The following is a 19,124-nucleotide window of genomic DNA, read 5'->3' as shown; positions in this document are numbered from 1 at the left end:
TGAGGCTTGCCAGGTTTTTTTTTCCCTTTTTCTGAAGGTCCACCCCTTTGCAGACACTCTTGTCTTTCTTTGATAGTCTAAAGGTGTCCTGATGGAGTAAGGCTCTCCTCTCCTCCAGCAGTGCTGCAAAACATGCTTTTCCTGAAGGATCTGGAGCAAGATGGATGCTTCCATAGAGAAATAATGTCCTTGGTCATGCCAGGAGCCCTATGGCTGCTGAAGGCAAGGAATGAGGGGTAATGGGGATCTGTGAGACTGATTCCCAAAACTGGCACCATTGCCTCAGATTTTAAAACCAAATCCTGTGAAATGAGTGGAGAGTTTTTCATTGTGTTTTTCTTACCCGGGCTGATGGTGGTCAGAGTGATGTGGTTCAGGGTGAAATGCAGCACTGGCAGTGGCTGCCTGGCTGTGGGGAGCCCTGCTGCAGAGAGCACAGCAGTGCTGCCCTGCTGCTCCTTTTTATTCCCCATAAGGAAGAGACTAAATGAGTTGTTGATGTCTGAGAAAGGCAAAGGGCAGGGGGAAAAAGCAATAAAGTGCTTGTCTGGCACGCAGGCTGGAGCAGCAGGGAGGGAAGCCGTGGGAGATGGAGGGCTGGCACCAATTCCAGCCTTCCGTCCTGCACCAAGCTGTGTTGAAGAGCATGTTTGGCTGCAAAAGTACAGATACTTCTCTATCCTGGAGGTCAGTTTGCTTATTCATTTCTCATCACTGGCTTTCCATTTACACCAGGAAGCAGTTTAACTCTTTGAAAGACTTTGTTGGCGTGAGGGGTTGCTCTGGTGCCCATGTGGCCATATCACATCTACTTATCTGGCCCCATGCTTTTGTTTCTAAGGATTTTGAGTGCTGGTGAGGATGTTTCCCGTGATCCAGCTCTCCTTCCTACATGTATACACACACATAGTGGGAGGTCTCTATATGAGTTTTTATTCCAGCTGTAGGACGACTACAGGATGGGTTGGAGGGCTGTGATAACAAAAAGGCAATTTCTTTAATCCAGATTGGCTTCTACTTTGCTTGAAAAAGAACTTGTTTGGTCTTAGCCCCTCAAATACTCTTCTGTAAACAGCTCTGAAGAGTGGATGCTCCTAATCTGTCCCAGGCATCAATACAGCATTTCCTAGCTTACCAGAACTATTTTCACATGGCAGATCTACTTGATTAAATGGGTGACTCCCCAGTAGTAACCCTTGTGCAGAATGGGATAGCTGCTGGTGCTGTGATCACAGGTGACTCCACAGGTGGCCTCTGTGGAGTAAAAGGGCATTTCCCCTGGTTGAGACAAAGCCTGACTGCACAAACTCGAGGTCCCTCACTTAGCTCTTCAGCCAGAGGGAGTGCTTCTTGCTGCAGCTTCACAGGCTTGCTTGGCAAAGGGCAGCAGGGGATGCTGGTGGCTCTCTGGAGCAAGGGCATTGCCTGGACACTGGAAGACCAGGATGGCATCACATTACAGAGAGTAATCCTGGAGCCCAGATGAGTATTTAAATAAGTTGAATGGAAGCCTAATTGTGATTAGGCTGCTTCATCTTCTTAACTTGGAATACTTTCTCCTTAAGGGTGTTCAAACAATGGAGTTGAGCCTTCAGAGTCATAGCTGCCACTTTATTATCCTATTAGTCAATTATGGCTGCTGAGGAGCAGGACTAAGAGACAGTATGGTAGATTACAGCAATTTATTTCCAGTTCTCTTAGTCTGGTACCACATATCATCAGGCTGTTTAAATTTAATGATAGGGTTTTTGCATGTGTTTTAGTGCAGTTAAAGTTATAATCAAAATGTGTAGGAAAACCCCCACTGACCTGCATAAATATTCCCATCTTCAGCTGCTTTCATGCCCTGTTGTAATCCTTGTTAGCAGAGCTGACTCACTAATTAGGAGAAGCAACCTGCCTTAGAAATAATAGATTTTTTTTCTCTTTTTTACCACTTTGCAAAGCTTTGAGGAATTGAAGTTGGTTGTGACCTTTGTTTGGCTCTGCTTTTGAGATGTTCTCTCACCACCCACCCGATTGAAATTAAAATGTAAAAACAGGTACATGTTAGCTTGTTACCCAGCATAGTATATTCCATGTGGGGAAAAACAGTCACCCACTGGACTTCAGCCATCAGGCACTGGTGATGTTGTCCTTGAGGAGGTGTCTGCAGTCAAACAGTGCAGCCTCCAGCATGGTTCCAGCTCCCATCGTGTTTGGTCTTCAGAGATTACTGTTGGAGAGGAATGGAGAAACTACCAAAATTGTCCCTTCGTGGGACATGGGTTTGTAGCTGTGGAGATGACAACCATGAGGTCTGAAAGCAGGCTTGGGCATCCTCCAAAGCAGTATCCATGACCTTTCAGTGGAGGTTGTGTCGAGATTACAAGCTGACTGCTGGTGACAATCTGCTTCCTTGAGAGACTCCACCTGAGGACTGGGATGCATTGCTGCTGCTGGCCTGAGGTATAGCCATTCAGTGGAGCATCCAAAAGCTTCCTGCCAGAATTCATAAACACCTGGCTTCTGAAAAATTTAAGAGATTTTTTCCAAGGATTTGGTGTCTTAACTGGGATATTCAGTCATTTCATCCTGCACTGAAATAAAGGTGTAGTCGTCAAACCTGTGAGCATACTCAGCCAGCATGCTCAGAGCCCACGTGGGGGAGATGGATGAGGTTGCAACTGCCAGCCACTGTTTGCTTTGATGCAAAGCAGCAACCTGAATGAAATAGGGATATGCGGAATGAAATTTAGGGGATAAAGTGTTTTGTGACATGTGGGGAGCTCCTACAAATAGCTGCTAAGCACTGAGTACATAAAGCATGTTGCTTATATAGAGCAGAACGGGTGGCCAGGAGACAAACAGCTCTGGGAAAAATACATGAAGACATGTGTTTCTGTTTAATGCCCTGAAACAGAGTGGAGGATCATGAGAAGGCCTGGATGGAGGTTGTAGCCACAAATGGACAGACCTTTCTCCTCTTTTGCCCTCAAGAGGAGCTGGCAGGCTTCACTTTTGTTTTTTTCCCTTTGCAGCTCAGCTTTTTGGTTGAGTTGGGGCAGGGATTTTTACTTGCCTTTTGATTCACCTACATCAATTCAGTTACTGTGCATGAGCTGCATGGATCCTGCTACAGCCCTTCAGCAGCAGCACTTTGGGTTTTCTGCTGTTTTACCAAACCACTATCAAAGCCCCCCAAAAGGTGATCCTCACCAACCCCCTCCCATCTGCCTCTGCCCTGCACTGGAGTTTCCCAGGGGGAAACCAGCCAAGACCCTGTGACTCCCGTTCACAGGAGCTCCACGCACCTCCGTCTGCTGTCCTGTGGCCATTGGCACAGCAACTGCAAAGGCACTGCCTTCCCTGGGACTTCGTGAGTCTGGGATAGTTCTGCCTTTGCTTTGGAGGCACCACTATTCTCTGAGCAGAAAAGTGGCATCAGACTGGTGTTCAGCAGTTGCTAATTAGTGAGTAGTGTTATATAAAGCTGAGCTGGGCTTCCAGAAATATACCGGTTGTGTATGAGTTAGGGAATGGTTTACAGACAACGGGTGTTATTTTGTGCAAGGGCAAGGACAATTAAATGGATTTTCTTTGAGCTGTTAACCAGGAGGCATAATACCATTTATTACATCCATATTGGGAATATGTCACATAAAAACATAATTGATGGAAGTATTATCTTGCTTAATTGGGAAATCGAAAAAGCCACTTCCCCTTTATTTACAGTTTATTAGTAACAGTATCTCCTGTTTGGTCTGGGATGGTTTGTACATAAGTCACAGGCTTTGTGCATTAGATTCAGTTTATAATTCTCTTAAAAGACTCCTCAGTCCTTTAAGAGAGAAAACTGAGAAAAGTGGCTCCTCATTTTAGAAATTACAACTTCTGTTGAACTTCTGTTGAAGCCTCACAGTATTTTACAAAGGCGTGGTACTACCAATAGCTAGGATAACTGAAAGATTCAGACGAAAAGTAGCAAAAATACTGTTTTCTATTTTATTTAATAGGCAAATTCCCTAAATCTTTTGTTGCTTCTCTTCATGAGGAGTTTCACCTTGACTCTGCTTGACAGTGCCTTGCATAGTCAGGATAATTATTTTTCCAGTAGTGTTTGGCGGTGTCTCTCTGGTGAGTTTGAGGATGTTCTTCCAGTAACAAGAAACTTATTTTTAAAAGGAAAATATGATTATGAAATAATGAAAATATGTGAAGAGTCTGAGGCAGAGATAAAATTCAAATGGAGAAAAACAGGAAATGAAAGGAGAATTGGCCCCATTTGGATTTTAAGCTCTTGCTTTGCTTTTCAACTTCATTTTAAAATCAAGATGCTACCAGACTTTTTCAACCACCTAAAACATTAAAGCCAAAAATAACAAGTATTTGATTTTGCATCAAAAAATTTAACTGTTTTACTAAAAATACTGATTTCAGTGAGGGGGCAGTGCCTGCTGAGAAGAAATTAATTAGGGAAGGATTTGAGTTTTTGTCATAATCAGCTTTAATGAAGATGTTATTTTCAGTTTAAAGCACTTTTTCTTTCAGCTGTGGAGCTCATTTTAGTGAATGTAAGACACATTTCCTTATCATCCCAGGGACATTTATCTTGTAACCACATCCAGAACACAGCAGGAGAAAGTGGGTGGACTTGCCACAGGTGGGCAGCAAAGGCGGGACAAGGTGCTTGGAGCGCTCTGGTGTCCTCCTGCTGGGCACAGAAATGCATCCACACCCCACGATGTTCACCCAAAATGAACCTGGGTCCATGGTTGGTTTTGGGTCCCTGTTCAGTGTCTGAGAGGTGTTGCCATGGGGGCAGGGGAGGGAGTTTGAAAAACAGTTGGTTTTATTCTTTCACTGTGAAAACAGATTTTAAAGAAACTTCCAAGCAGAAGCTCACTGTCTGAAACATATGGACGTTTTTCAAGCAGAGTAATTTATTAACCTCTATTCAAGTATGCAGAAGGCTACTGAGATACTGTTTTGAAGTTTGATACAAAATGAGAGAAAAGCATATTTCTGAAAGAAAAATTACTCCTTTGGAGTCTTTGCTCCCCACTATACATTTTTGCCCTCTCAAGCTGAGTGGTTCAGGTATCACCAAGGCAGAAATTATGAGAAGGAAAGCAGTTTAAGCAGCAAGCCAAACTTGTCCACATGAAACCAGGAGAACATTCCTAGCTGCTGCCCATCACATCAAACTGGTCAAAACCTTTTGACTGACTTCTGGCCCAGGACTTGTCATTACACCTCTTTTGTGTTTGGTCTCCACTCCCTGCACTGCAAGAACTAAATCCTGCTCTGTCTCTGTGATATTTTGGAGGAGCATCGGTGGTTCAGCTGTTTTACTGGGGGACGTTGCTGTGCAGTGCAGGTTGTTGGCCAAGGGGGTGCCAAACCAAGTAGATATTCATCCAGCTTCTAACAGGGCTTATTAGCCAATGAGCACAGCTCCCATTTACACAACCCTCCCTCTCTCTTGCTTTCTGTTTTCTAGTCACTACCTTGAAATGCAAGTTTATTTTCTGGCAATGTTTTAAAATCCGTACCGTTATGAATGGTAATGGGCAGTGGCTTAAAGCACAGAAGGTTCAAAAGTGGAGTTCATCACCACGGTAGAATAAAGTCCAGGTCTCTGAACACACAGCCAACCCTGCCAAATAACCTTTCAAAAATTGGCTGATTTAAAAACTAGCTTGGGCCAGGATTTGCTCTGGTCCATCAGACATTCATTATTTCTGCTCTTGAGTTGCATGATGTCCTTATCTTTATCAGGAAAATGGCTCAAATCATTGGGAGCTGCTTGAAATGATTGGTGACATGATAGAGCCTCTTATTTACTCCTAGAATAACCATAAACATTGCATGAATGCAGTGACATGCCCTGTGCCTGCTGCTGGTTATTGCCTGGAGCTTGGAGCCAGACACTTGGCTGTGCACTTGTGAGGCGGCTCCCTGAAATCACACTGGGACTGGTCTTGCAGAGAGAGCTGCTGGCATGCAGCAGTGACTGCATCTTCCGTGTTAATCTGCGAGCTCTGGAGCCTAAATAATTAGCAGCACTCTATCTGAAATTGGACAAGATGAAAAGTTCTAAGCAGATGATGTCAGAAATTTATTATTTAGAACTCGTTACTAAAGAGATGACATTAAATTGTTATTCAAAATGTTTCTTTATGAGAGTAGAGGGCAGTGTGGAAACTCCAGACAAGTCCTTGTGTGCCATGTCCTTGTCCAGTGCTGCCCAGGCCAAAGGGTACAGGATATACATGGACTGCCTCTCACCCAGGTGGACATTTGTCCAAAAGTTCTCCCTTGTCTAGATCAAGGAGACAGTTTTTGCTGACCTAATTCCCCAGTGATGCAAAATGGCCATGGTGGGGGACACATCCTGCTCATGCAGAGCTGTCCCATACCACTACTCATGGCTGTCAGGTACCATCAGACTAGTTCAGGGGTGCCTGCCTGAAACAGGACGTGTGATCTGCCTTCCCTGGTGCCCTTGGTGTCCAATTTACTTGTCTGCCAAAGACCAAATAAATAAAAAGTTTCCTTGCTACTTGCAAGTGGACCATGTCAGCATGAATTAAATTGCTGCTTTGGTTCATTTCTCAGCGCTGTAATTGTTCACACCCTTCCCTCACCTCTTTTTGTGATAAAATACCAAAATTATGGGTTTGAGGCAGATGTGGTGCTGAGGTGAGTGACAGCAACAGGTCAAGAGGCAGCCTGGGGCTGTGCTGCAAAAGCTCCTGATGACTTCCTTTCTCTGGGGATCTAGAGTGATCCGAGCCCTTTCTAGTCCTGTCAGTGGCCATATACCAGAACTGAACAGACACTCCAGGCCAGATATGCAGGACTGCATAGGGCACTGTTCACATATTTATTTCAAAAGGAAATTAAATACATGTATAGCTTTAAACCTTTCTTGTGCTCTCCCACTAGGGAGATGTAATTGGAAACATTGGCTTTGCTAAGTATTGCAAGTGATTTTCAGGATTAGGCCTTTAAATCTCATTGTATCAATCAAGCAGACAAATACAAAATGATGTTCTCTCATCCAGTTGTGTAGAAATGAGTCCCTCATACCTGGATTTGCACAGTGTTAGGAGGCATCACATCTCAGTAGTTATCATGGGAGCTCGTCATCCTCCAGCCTGGATGAAGAGATGCTGCATGATTCAGCTCTGCTGCCTGCTGCTCAGCACCATGCCAAGGAGAGAGGGAGAAGCCCTAGGTGACATTTCCATCACTAGAATTTTTCTTCCTATTGTCATTTCTTCTTAGTTGGTGCCAAGCAAAAAAGCAGTAAGTTGTTGTTCAAGCAGCTGTCTTTTGGCTCTCCAACAGCATGAAATGCCATGTCTCCTAAGAGCCATCCAGTTGCAAGCAAAATGCAGTTGGCCAGGCACTGAAGAGCATGTCTCTGAGGTCAAGGGGGCTATTTTCTGCTCTTTGGCATGTAGAAATGTGCTGGAGGTGAATCTGAAGGGTTAAAGACATGTTCTTGGGTGGGTTGGAAGGGTTTAGAATGAGACTTCCCCACCATGTGAAAGGGTAAACATAGGTTGGATGACGCAGAAGCTGTTTCTGGTGCAAACATAATTTTCTCCCAAAGATGCATTCGGGTGATACGAATGGCTGGACATGGGGGAGTCACAAAACATGCTTGTGAAAAAACAAAACCTCAGAGTTTTAGGCATCAGCCTGAAAACTGAATTCAGGGTGCCAAGGCTCTGCTGGAATATAACCTTGCAGTCTGTTCAAAGTCAATTTAAAAACAAAATCAAGTATTTGCTACCAAGGGTCTGATTCTACTAGCTTCACAAGAGGAGGAGTGGTTCCTGTCATCGTCCCTTTCTCCACTAAAGTCTCTCCACTCTCTATGGCTTTGTTGTTCCCTTCTCCTCATCTGCTCTCTCCTCCTTGCAGTGCCATAGGGATGTGAGCATCCTTTCTGAGTGCTGGGGTATCCCTGACCCTGCTCTGGACTTTGGTTTGAAAGTACGATGCCTGACTCAATAAAACCAGGTCAAAAGGATCAGTGCTGAGACATTCACATTTACTGTGTGTGCATGAAGCTGATAAGCAGTACTTTGAGTAGTTTCTTATCCCAACATATGTGAAATTATTATGAATGTAATCATAAGGCACAAAGGAGCTGTGGCTAACAAGGGGCACCCTGGTTACTGAAGCGACAGCTAAACATGTCCCATGTCACCTCTGCACTGGTTTTAGCCAAACTTTTGTATTTCCAGGGACAGGTATCTTCACCCATTCCCTCTTATGTCATCATTATCCTGGATCTAGTCTCCTTTACTGTAAAAACTTGCCTCTGAGAAATTGAACTAAGATTTTTTCTGATCTCTTTAATGTAGAATACCTAAAAATAGACCACGGAAACAGTTTTACACTTGAAGAGCAACATAGTGCAAAAACGTTTTAATGCAGATTTGAGGCCTAATTATTTTTTCTCACTAACAGGCATAGTTTTGCTACAGTGTGAATAACAAGTCTATAACACTCAAGGTTTATCCACTTAGAACTTGGTGTTTTCCTTCCTCTCCTTAGGGCTTTACTGAGAGAATAGAGAATCAAACTATTAAATGCCATCCCAAAAGTCCCAAAGTCAAACTTCCCATTAATTCCTGCACCCTTCATTACACTGGGAAATGCCACAAGTTAGTACAATGAGTAAAAAGATCTAAACTGGTCAAAAGTCAAGTGTCGTTAACTGAAAAAAATGCAACGTAAGTGCTGTAGTTAAAATACTGTGTTTCAGAGCATTCCTTAGATCAGGATCACATGATCAGATTATTTTAGAGTTGGCTAAAGCACACAGAAAAGTAGACAGTGTTGTCAAAGGATCTTGTGTTAGTGGCAGGATGCTGTTCCAGGCTGTTTTACCTAAGCCGCTGTCACTCGCATCTTCTTTCCTAATGAATGGTGCAGTGCATCCACTGTGCCAGCATGGGCCCCTCAGCTGTGAACAGACCTGAGACTAGTTTGAGTCGAAGGGGGTGAGCTGGATCTGAGTGTGTTTGTGGGTGTGAGCCCATGTATGCCGATTCTCCCTACCTACAAGTTGGTACAAGAGCTAATCCCTCCTAACACCTACGTGCTCTTAGCACACTGGTAGGGCAAACAGGGTATTCTTAAAATCCCACACAGCAAAGCATGCAAAAGCCATTCCAGGACATATACAGAAAGATTTCTGTACGTCTGCATTCTGCCTGTAAGTGTTGTAGAAACATCCAAAGTATCGGGCTGCATGTGGTAACCATCACACTTCTTTTCTTCTGTGACTTCCGAGAAGCAGAGACATGAGCTGGCAGGGGCTGGTGACTGACACATTGTGGTGGTGCAGATTAACACACTGTGCTCGCTCTTTGGCATCAAACGCTTTTGTAGCCTCAGACCTTTATTTTCCATGGACAGATGTCCTGATGATGGCCCTGATGGAGAGGCTGGGGTCAGGGCTGGAGCATCACCTCCCTGCAGCAGAGGCATTAGCAGTCCTTCTCTTCCACCACGTGCTTCATTGACCCCTTGGGTCTGAGGCTGTTGCAAACAGGACTGTGTTGCTGGGAGCCTGGGCTGGTGTGACTGCCCCAGCCTTGTGCAGCCCTGTGCTGGGATGGTGCCATGAGTCCATCTGGGTGCTTTATCACAGCTATTTGTTTTTAATCCAAGGTAGGCTAAAGAAGAAGCTGTGCTTCTTTCCAGAGTGCCATCTTGAGAGTCACACAGGACTTCTGCAATGCCTACACTGAGAGGACAAGAGGAAATGGCCTTAATCTGAGACAGGTTCAGATTAGATATTAGAAAAAAAACTTTTAGGGTGGCCAGGTACTGCAATACGTTACTCAAAGAGGTCATGGAGTCACCATCTCTGAAGGTGTTTAAGAGGCATCTGGATTTGGTGCTGGACAATGTGGCAGTGGTAGTGCTGGGTTGATGGTTGGACTGGATGATCTTGAACATCTCTTCCAACTGTGATGATTTTATGATTCTATGATAAGCCCTGGAAAAAAGGAGGGTAAGGAGGCAAGGGCTTGGAAAATGTCTTTTCCCTCTCAGCTTGCTGAAGACCTAGTCTACAGACACTTGAGTGTTTTCTATGAGGAATTGTGTCCTCTCCTCCGGTGGGATATCCCAGGTGATGGGCACGCTTCTACCCTTCTGTTTGACATGATGATGTTTAGCTGCTGCTCCATGAAACTGATGTAGAAGTCAAGACACATGTTGAGAGTTCCTCAATACTAGAGGTACTTGGAGTGCCAAGGCCCCCCTCCTGCTTTCCCTATGAATAAGTAAAAAGCTGTTCTCTTTTGACCCCCATACAGGATGTCTGAATTCAGTAAATGAAACATAGGCAGTCCAGACAATTCAATTATAGACTGTCACTTGGCTTTAAATCACAGATTTGTGCTTACAGTCAATGCCCTTTGTGTTGTGACAATTTCAGACTTCTTCCCACCTTATTTTCCTCTATGAACAGCTAAAATGAAAATATTGAGTGAGTCTTAAATAAGCTAAAGCTTGTCAGGAAGATCTGAGAGTGTATACTGCTGTTTCAGAGGTGAGCCTAAAGCTGTATGCATATAAATACATATTGTCAGTAATTAGCCCCTGCTCAAGCAAGAAAAAAAAGTGTCATCTGCTTTGTAACAAAAATGTAGAAGAAATTATGCTCTGCTCCTAAAATTGTCTGTATTGGGACAGCAGTATTTTACAGTGGTTGACATTAAGGCAGATGATACTGACTACACTTGATTAGCTTGTTGCAAGCAAGTATTTTAGGTTTCTCAAAGAATCACCAGCAAAGGTATTGGCAAAATCAGGGTTAGTATAAAAGTGAAAAAAGTTCAGTGAAAAAAGTTGGCGTGACAAAGTTCATTGGTAAGGTTCACAGTACTATTTACTAAATGGATAAGGCACACAGAGAAAAATCATAGTAAAATCTAAAACCAACATCTAAAACGAAATCAACCTAAAATTATCTTCATGGAGACTGGGGATGGAAAAAGGGTAATGATGGGAAAGGGTTAGGATAATCCTGTTTCATTTCACAAGGTTTGGAGTGGACCCCCTTGCCAAACTTAGCCCCAGACTACACCCATGGTTTAGGCCTAAAGGTTCTAGCAGCACTTAAATTTCACAACACCTAATCAAAAGTCTAATTTAAACATTTAAAAATTAATTCTGTAGAAGTTGCTATAAGCACTACAGTAACTCACTGTTAGGCCTAACTTACTTATTAATTTAACATACCTAAGAATCTAAGATAGCGACATTCACAGTGTATTTGCTGTAGCATATTTCCATTCACACACACAATGCTGAAGGGGTATGTACCAAGTACATACCTGGGAAAAATTCCCCTAGAGTTCAGTGAAGTGCTCACATCGAGTGCCTTTGTATCTTCTTAACAGGCAAAGTGTTGAGCCTTGAGGAGTGGGAGTATCAGCCTAGGCTTCATTTTCAGCTTTTGGCAGTGGTCCTCCAGGTATAGTGATCTTGAGAGGTCACTAACTCTGACTCCCACTCAGAGGGAGGTGCTGGTCACAGCCCTTGCGGTCCAGGAGCGCTCAAAGGGTCTCATTTAGGGCTGCTGTTTGTAGGGTCACAAGAGAAATTGGCTTTAGTCATAGTCATTTTCAAAGTGGCCGCAATTTGGGTCAGTAACTGTCAAAGAAAGTTTGGTAACAAAAATGTTGTTTCACTTGAGGACTGTTACTCAGGCAGCAAAAATAAGTTCCTATGGCTGTTTATTAAAAACTAGGAGCTTGTTAAAGGGCACTTGCTCCTGGGAGCGGACAGTGTTTCTGATAACGTCAAGAGGAGCTCAGTTCAGGTGCTGTTCATCAAGGCCAAAGCCTAGAAAGCATTTCTGAGATCACAGGAGTGGGAGGGAGGATGCACCATCACATAGCTTAAGATGGCAATAAAATAAGATCTGGTGCTGACCAACCTTTTTAAAGTTTCACAACCTTTGCATGTTTGGTCAGTGGTGGATGAATCTGTAGATTTTTAATAACTAAGCAGAGAAATGGCTGATTGCAGTTTCGAAGTGGTATATTATAGCTAAGTATGTAAATATGTACAGCTTATAGGACAAGAAAGCTTCAAAGTGGGGCAAAGTCTCCTTATTCAAGGGTTCAAAGGTCTTCAGCCACAGGCTGAGGATGGAAGAAGGCTCAGGAGCATCATGAGTAGCAAAGATTCTCAGGTATTTAATGAAATCAATTGATCCATGTAACAAATGTGATCAATTTTCTGAAGGGAATGCGATTGCACTGGTGTACATTAACAACCACATTGACTCACAAGACAACCAACAGGAGCGCAGTGGTCCGCACGCTCGTGGGGCTGTGCTGTGTGACAGTCAGCATGCCATCGTTTGGTCAGCAGGAGCTCGAGCGAGCAGGGCTTCAGGGCAAAGGCTGGCAGTAATTGAGAGCAGTTATGAGGAGATTTTTGTGATTTGTTTGCACAATCATAAGAGCTTTGTGTTCACACCTCAGTGGTTATAGGTAGCTCTGACCACTGCAGTCAGCAAATAAATAGCTGCACTGCATAATTCTTTGATTTGGATATGAGCAAAAATAAATTAATTTGAAAGCTTTTTGAAGGAATAATCGGCTATGTCAAGCCATGCAGACAGTCCTTCTGACATAATGGGCCACAATAGGAAACTCAAATAGTTCACCTCACTGCCAAAGCCTCCCCTTGTGCTCCTGACCCTCTGTGTACTCTGTGTGTTTGCTTTCTGCAGGCTTCACCTGCAGCCGTAAAGGAAATGACTACAAATAGGAATTAAAACTAGTTTTAAACTGTCACTGCTTCTCAGTCTCTTGCAACTTGTTTTCATCTGTTCCTTCCCATAACCTTCCTTCTCCTGCAGGTGTGGGAGAGGGTTCCTTTGCTTCTCTTGAGTGGGCTGTCTCCTTGCCAAGTGACATCTGTAGGCAGCCTCCTCCAGCCTCTGCCTGTGGTCAGTACTAGTATGGGAGGAAGGCCAAACAGTCCCTAAGGGTGACTATAAAATAGTTCTCCCAAAGTTTAGCTTCCCCTGCACCTCCAGTCCAAGGTATGCCACAGACTTAATTTAAGCATCCCTAACTCATTTTATGGGAAACATAATGTAGCCATGATAGCCATGTTACTTATTGCTCATCCTTTCTCTGATCCCCCAGAAGTTCCTGGCCTGAATTTTATTTAGAGACAATTAGTTCCATGTCTTAATTATAAACTATGGATTGGGGGGGGGGGGGGGGGGCGGGGGGGGATCTTTTAGTGCTTTAAATATTTTTTTGTTGCTGTTGTTAGCTGTTCTTACTGTACAGCTAAAACCAAATGGGAATACCAAGTGTCTTCTGCTTTATACTTGTTGTTCTGCATTCCACACGGGACTGGCTCTGCTCTCATCCTCAAACTTAAACACTTGCTTTCTTTTTGGAAAGCTGTTTCTGCTTCTTCACATTAGTGATACTTGGACCCAGACCAAATTCTATTGTGGAAGTATTCGTGGCTGCCTGAGCAGGGCCATTCATAACCTACCACTAAGCCTGAATGGGCCTTTTCTCTTCCTTCATCCCATTGCTTTCATATTTTTCTTACCCTTCTGACAGTTGCTATACGTCTTGCTATACATCTAGTCACCTGCAGAGTCAGTCACTTTGCAGGTTGTCCTCTCTTCCAGGTCACTGCATGCTCAAAGTAAACACTTTAAATATTAAGTATGAGGAAGTGGGAGCAGACAGGGCATTTCTGCCTCCTTATGTATGTGCCTTAAATATTGCTGCTAAAAATAAGTGGAGAAAAATGTGAGAAGTGTAGTTTTAAAACTGATAGTGTGCCCTGGGAGAGAGGTGTCATTCTTCTCCAGCTTTATTGGTCTTCTGACCTAATTCACCCACCTCCAGAAAAGCTGTCTGCACTAACTCCTTTTCTTTAATTAAGAAGAATGCAGCCAGCAGTCCCAATTCATGCTGAGACCATCCCACACAGCTGTCAAGCCCCATGGGAGTTGCCATGTCCCCTGCAGCCCCTAGCCCCTTTCCCAGGGGCTAAGTGCTGCCACTGATGGATTCCTGATGCTCTGGCGCCTGCAGCCATGAGCAGTGCTTGATTTATGGAGCTTGCTGAGAGCACAGAGCCCTGGTGGCATGAAAACAGGCTTGGGTGCATCTTGGCAGCCTAGGGTTTGCAGTGCCAAGGGATCTGCCTGCTGTTCTAGCTCAGCCACTGATCTGTTGTATGATGGGGGAAGTCCTGGATTTTTTGAAGACTTACAGATAGAGTGCCTTTCAGTAGAGGAGCAGTCCCTGAGGTACAGCTAGAAGAACCATAGCTTGGTCTTACTTGACTGTGGTGCAACTGGAATGTAATGAACTATAATGAAAATACCAAGTTGCTTGTCAAGCAAAAAACCCATTGGTATTAATGTTTTCAAGAAGTAATTTTGTGCCCAGTGTATACTGACAAAGTATTTTTGTTTGTGTTAACACTGTATAATAAAATTCTTGGAGAGTTAATAAATAGGGAAGGGTTTTTTTGTGGTGGTTGTTGTTGTTGGGTGGTTGTTACTGAGCACAGCAGTGCATCTCCTGTGCTTTCGAGGTCGAGTGGAGCTGCGACTGTTGCCATGCAATGGTGAATGATACAATTTCTCCAGTAGCTGGCAAAAGTGAAACCAGCTGTTGGAACTTGTACCCACACAGCCCCTGAGTTTGCAAGGGGAGAAAAAAAAGAAACAGCAGTTCAATGCAACAATCAAGAACAAGGCATCAGCCTTTTCCTCTAGACTCACTTTGCACAAGTGCTGTCAATTAGAATTTGAGATTTCTCAGCCAAGGTGCTTCCTGCCGAGGGAGGTGGGAGGAGCGCAGCTGATCAGGGGCATGGATGTAATTCGCAGTAACAAATGAGCTGTGGCATTGCTTGGGCTGAGAGAAGAGTTTTACCAGTGCTGATGGTGGATTATTGGTGTATTTAAATTCTGTTGCAAGTTAAACAGACATGGAAACCTCTCAGGATATTCATGTTTCCACACTAGGTGTAGTAGTTATGTAGCAAATGTATTAACCGTGGGTTTGCACCAAACATGCAAAAACAAATTAGAAATAGGGAAATACAAACACATTTTCTCATTAGGGGATATAAGTATGTGCTGACTGTAGTACAAATACAATTTTTATTCCATTTGTGTAACCTTTGGTATTTTAATGAAGTCCTGTTCCTGTGTACAGCGTATGGTTCACTGTCAGATAATTTAACACTAAGAAAATCTGTCTTGAATAAATTAGAATATATTTGCAAATTAATTGGTTAATTAGATTTTAGACATCTCTTGAGGACAGGAGAGAAACAGATGTGTGCAAAAGCCACACAGATAGTTTGGGGATGAGTGTTTCTTGTAGGGTTTTATCACTCAGTTTTGTGAAAAACAGCCTTTCACAAGATTAAAAAACTCTTGGCTTTAAATGCAGAACATTAAACTCCAATTTCCGTGGTGCTGCTGATTTTTTCTGGGGCACAGGCAGAGCCGTTTGGACCTGTTTGCTGAATGAGTGCACTCAGAATATGCAAGGTACCTCTTGAGCTGCTTTTTTTTCTAGGAGTATCCATGAAGCCGTCTGGAAATCATCTGAACTAAACACTGGCAGATCAGCAGAGAGATGCCAGCTGGCATCGTGGTGAAGTCAGGCAACTCATAAGAAGAAGCAGGTCTAAGATGGAGCCCAGGATTTAGAAGAACAGTCACCGAAGAAGGAAAACTGACAGGGCAGGTTTTTTTCTCAGCTACATCGGTGTAAATCCAGAGCAACTCCACTGAGATTCACACCAGAGTAACTGAGAGCAGAATCTGGCCAACATCATCCACCTGACCTCAGGAGAGGGCTCGGATGGAGAATAATTCCCTTACCTTCCTCTTACAAGCCTTTTGCACCTGATTTTTAGAGAGGCACAAATGAAATTTTACTCAGTTTGGGGACAGACATAGTACAATCATATGGTAACCACTGATTCTTTTTTACTGACTCGTAAAAGTAGAGATTCTGCTTAAAAAAAATATACACTTCTGTATTCATTATTGACTTAGACCCCTTCAAAAACAAATTCTGAGTAAACCTTCTTTGGAAACCGAGGAAATTCAAATCTTAAGGGCTTGGGTTGGTCCAGAAGCTGAATAGGAGAGGATTTTCAGCTTAGAAGCAGTTCAGCAGCTCCCTGCAATCTGGGCTGATCCTAAGAGCAGCAGAGGTGGGTAGCTGATGCTGCTTGCATCCACTTTTCAGCTCTGACGAAACAGTGCTGCAGTCTAAACCCAAACCAGAGGACATTGATCAGTCCCTCTTGCAAGACAGCTGGTGATCACATTACTTTGTTTGTGCAGTTTTATCTCCAGGATCCCATTTTGGGTGTGTTCAGAACCATTTGGCAAAAACCTCATCGTTAAAAGCAATATTTGCAGTGTACAGTAAGACAAACAAGAGGCCATTCGTGTGCGTCATCGATCACTTTACAAACAGTCCTCGGGCTGCGCGCAGAATTGGCCCGGTGCTGGCTGTTCGGGGTCACAATACAGACGTCAGAGGCAGAAGCGCTTTTCCTGCTGGTGTAACCTCTGTTAGGCACCAAGACCCTGATGCCACTGAGAAGAACCTTCAAGTCATGTTCTTTCTTTGACCTTGGTGTGTTTTCCTAAGCAGCAGGCAGAGCAAAAGTAAAAGCCTTGTTTGCTGTCGATGTGGGAAAACTACAGCCAGATTTTTCAAACTCCAGAGGCTGAAGCTGCAGGGCTGATGTTGCAGGGGACGCCCACAGCTGCACCGTAGCTCTGCACAGGAGGCACCAAAGGAGGCCTTGGGGCCGCTGGGCACAGACACCATGTGTCCTTGGCCTGGGACTGCTGTCAGCAGCCACATGCCTTCAGGAAGAGAGCACAGCTTTTAACGGGGTTGTTGTAGACTGGGATGTGCAAAAACCTGGCCGTGGTGACCTCAATGCTCTGATTTATGAGAGCATCTGGGCTGGCCCCTGAGGGCAGCATGACTGCAGTGCGGGGGTAAGAACCTCATGTGGCTAGATCTTGCCAGCAGGCTGATGTCCTGTCCTTTGGTGACCTAGCCACTGCCAGGTCCCAGGCAGCCCATGGGGATGTCTCTGCTGGGCGTTTGGCCTTTCAGTCCTGGTTAACCCCAGAGCCCAACTCTCCTTTCAGCAGGCAGGGAGCTCCTGTTCCTACACAGCATCTGGCTGTCTCCTGAGCCTGCTCCCTTCTGGCCTTGGCACTTCTTTCCTCTCCTGTGCAGCAGGGCTACCAAGACAGAATGAGACAGGTACCTGCTTTTAGTGGGATCTGGTTTGTATCACTGGGAAAGCAGCACTACACCACCATGCATGCCTGGGGTGCTGTGGAACAGTGTATCATCCAGCCCAGCCAGAGCTGTCCTTCCCTTCATATGTAGCACATGCAAACTAGTTATGTTCCTGCAAATAAGAGTGTAGATGCATTAAGACCTGAGGCTAAGACTGCTGGTCTGCAGCTGGGATGAGTATAAACAGCTACAGAAGATGCCCATGGACATTTCCCTGCAGCATTCATCTGAATGCAGAGTGTGCTGGTTCCTTGAGCAAAATTAATTTGCACATTTGTCAGGAGTCTGGGGGTTGAGGAGAGACCCAGAAATTACCAACTATGATAGAATTCACAGAGTAATGGGTTAATATCATCTGCCATAACTTCTCTATGGGGCTTTTGTCAAGTCTCTGATTCAAATAGTCTTTTCTGAGGCTTTTGACATTTGTGGCAGCACTGGGAGTAAGGTCGTGTGTCACTTTAAAGGCTTAATTTTTTCCGTATTCCTCACAAAACTGGAGCTGAAAGCTCTCTCATGAATTTCTCGGGGAATCTGCTGAGGCAGCAAATATGTTATCCTTCAAAACTCCATGGAAAAGGTCACCACAGAACCATGCCAAACCTGCCAGGCTGAAGGAGAAGGGGCTGAGAGGCTGCTTTCTGTGCTGGCTGAGAGCTAGGAGACACCTGTAAAACCACAGCCAGCTCGAGATGCCATGGTTTGGGCAAAACACAAACCACACGTCTCCTTGCGTGGTCAGGTTTCTGCCAGAGATGTGTTTATTCAGCAGAGCAAGAAAGCCCAAAACAGAGGAAGGTATAAACCAAAAAAAAAACTCTATTTGAGAGGTGTGACTGCAGTGCTCAGACCTTCTTCCCCTTTGAACACAAACTAACCTTGGAGCATGATAAAACAAGTAAGGAGCTGCCTTCAAATTTATTTCTCATTCTTTCTCCATTTCTGCAAACCTCCCACAGCAGAATATTAATTTGTGATGAGAAGCTAGTTTTAAACAGGACATCTCAGTGCAAAAGATAATAAACACTGATGTTCCCAACTAAATTACAAAGGTCTTGGTAGGTTTTGTGTAAGAACTGGCTGCACTACTAGACAGAGATCATAAACCTTTGAAAGGCAGAGGGAGGAGAAAAGAAAATATTCCACATAGGGAAAATGTGATTGTGTTAATGACTTTACTAATCTCTAGACATCCAGTTTTATCCATTCGTGCTTCCAGCATCTGCAGATGAACTCGGGAGGGCTTCAGTAATCCATTAAAACAAGATCTTTTTAAAATTTCTATCTAGGCATAATAATTTTTTGGTTTGGGGTTTTTCCTCCTTCTACTCTGCTAATTTATGAATGCCTCTCTTAAGTTTGCCAAAATGATAATCAGTCTTGATACTTTATTTGGGCTGATCATCCTTGTGGAAAAGTCTTGTGGAGGATTTTATAGGAATGAAACCAGTTGAGATCTATAGAAATACAATACTGATCTCAGTTTAAAAAAAAAAAAAAAAAAAGATACATTTGTAACTGTCCATCCATCAGATGAATAATTCTTGTGTAAGTTGAATGTGTTGGTCTGAAGTAGAAAAATCCTGAAGGTTATTTGTTATGAGATGTAGGCTGTTGTTTAGTCTTACAGAATTTGTTGTACTTCCAGTAAAGCTATCTAAGTAGTGCCTGGGCTGCTTATCAGAAGATACCCCCAGGCATTTCAGTACTAATGTAATTGGATGAAGTTTACATGATGGAATATTGGAGGTA

At 43.9% G+C, this 19,124-nt stretch overlaps 1 protein-coding gene across 1 annotated transcript in view; it reads left to right on the top strand.

The window, feature by feature from the left end:
- The window catches only part of EXT1 (exostosin glycosyltransferase 1), a 175,456-nt gene that overhangs the window by 117,548 nt on the left and 38,784 nt on the right, over window positions 1–19,124 (top strand). The gene's annotated exons all lie outside the window — the stretch shown is intronic.

Source organism: Vidua macroura, chromosome 1, assembly GCF_024509145.1.
Source record: "Vidua macroura isolate BioBank_ID:100142 chromosome 1, ASM2450914v1, whole genome shotgun sequence".
In the NCBI taxonomy this organism is placed as follows: Eukaryota; Metazoa; Chordata; class Aves; order Passeriformes; family Viduidae; genus Vidua; species Vidua macroura.
The sequence above is the reverse complement of the archived record's forward strand: the minus strand, read 5'-3'. Positions and strand labels throughout refer to the sequence as shown.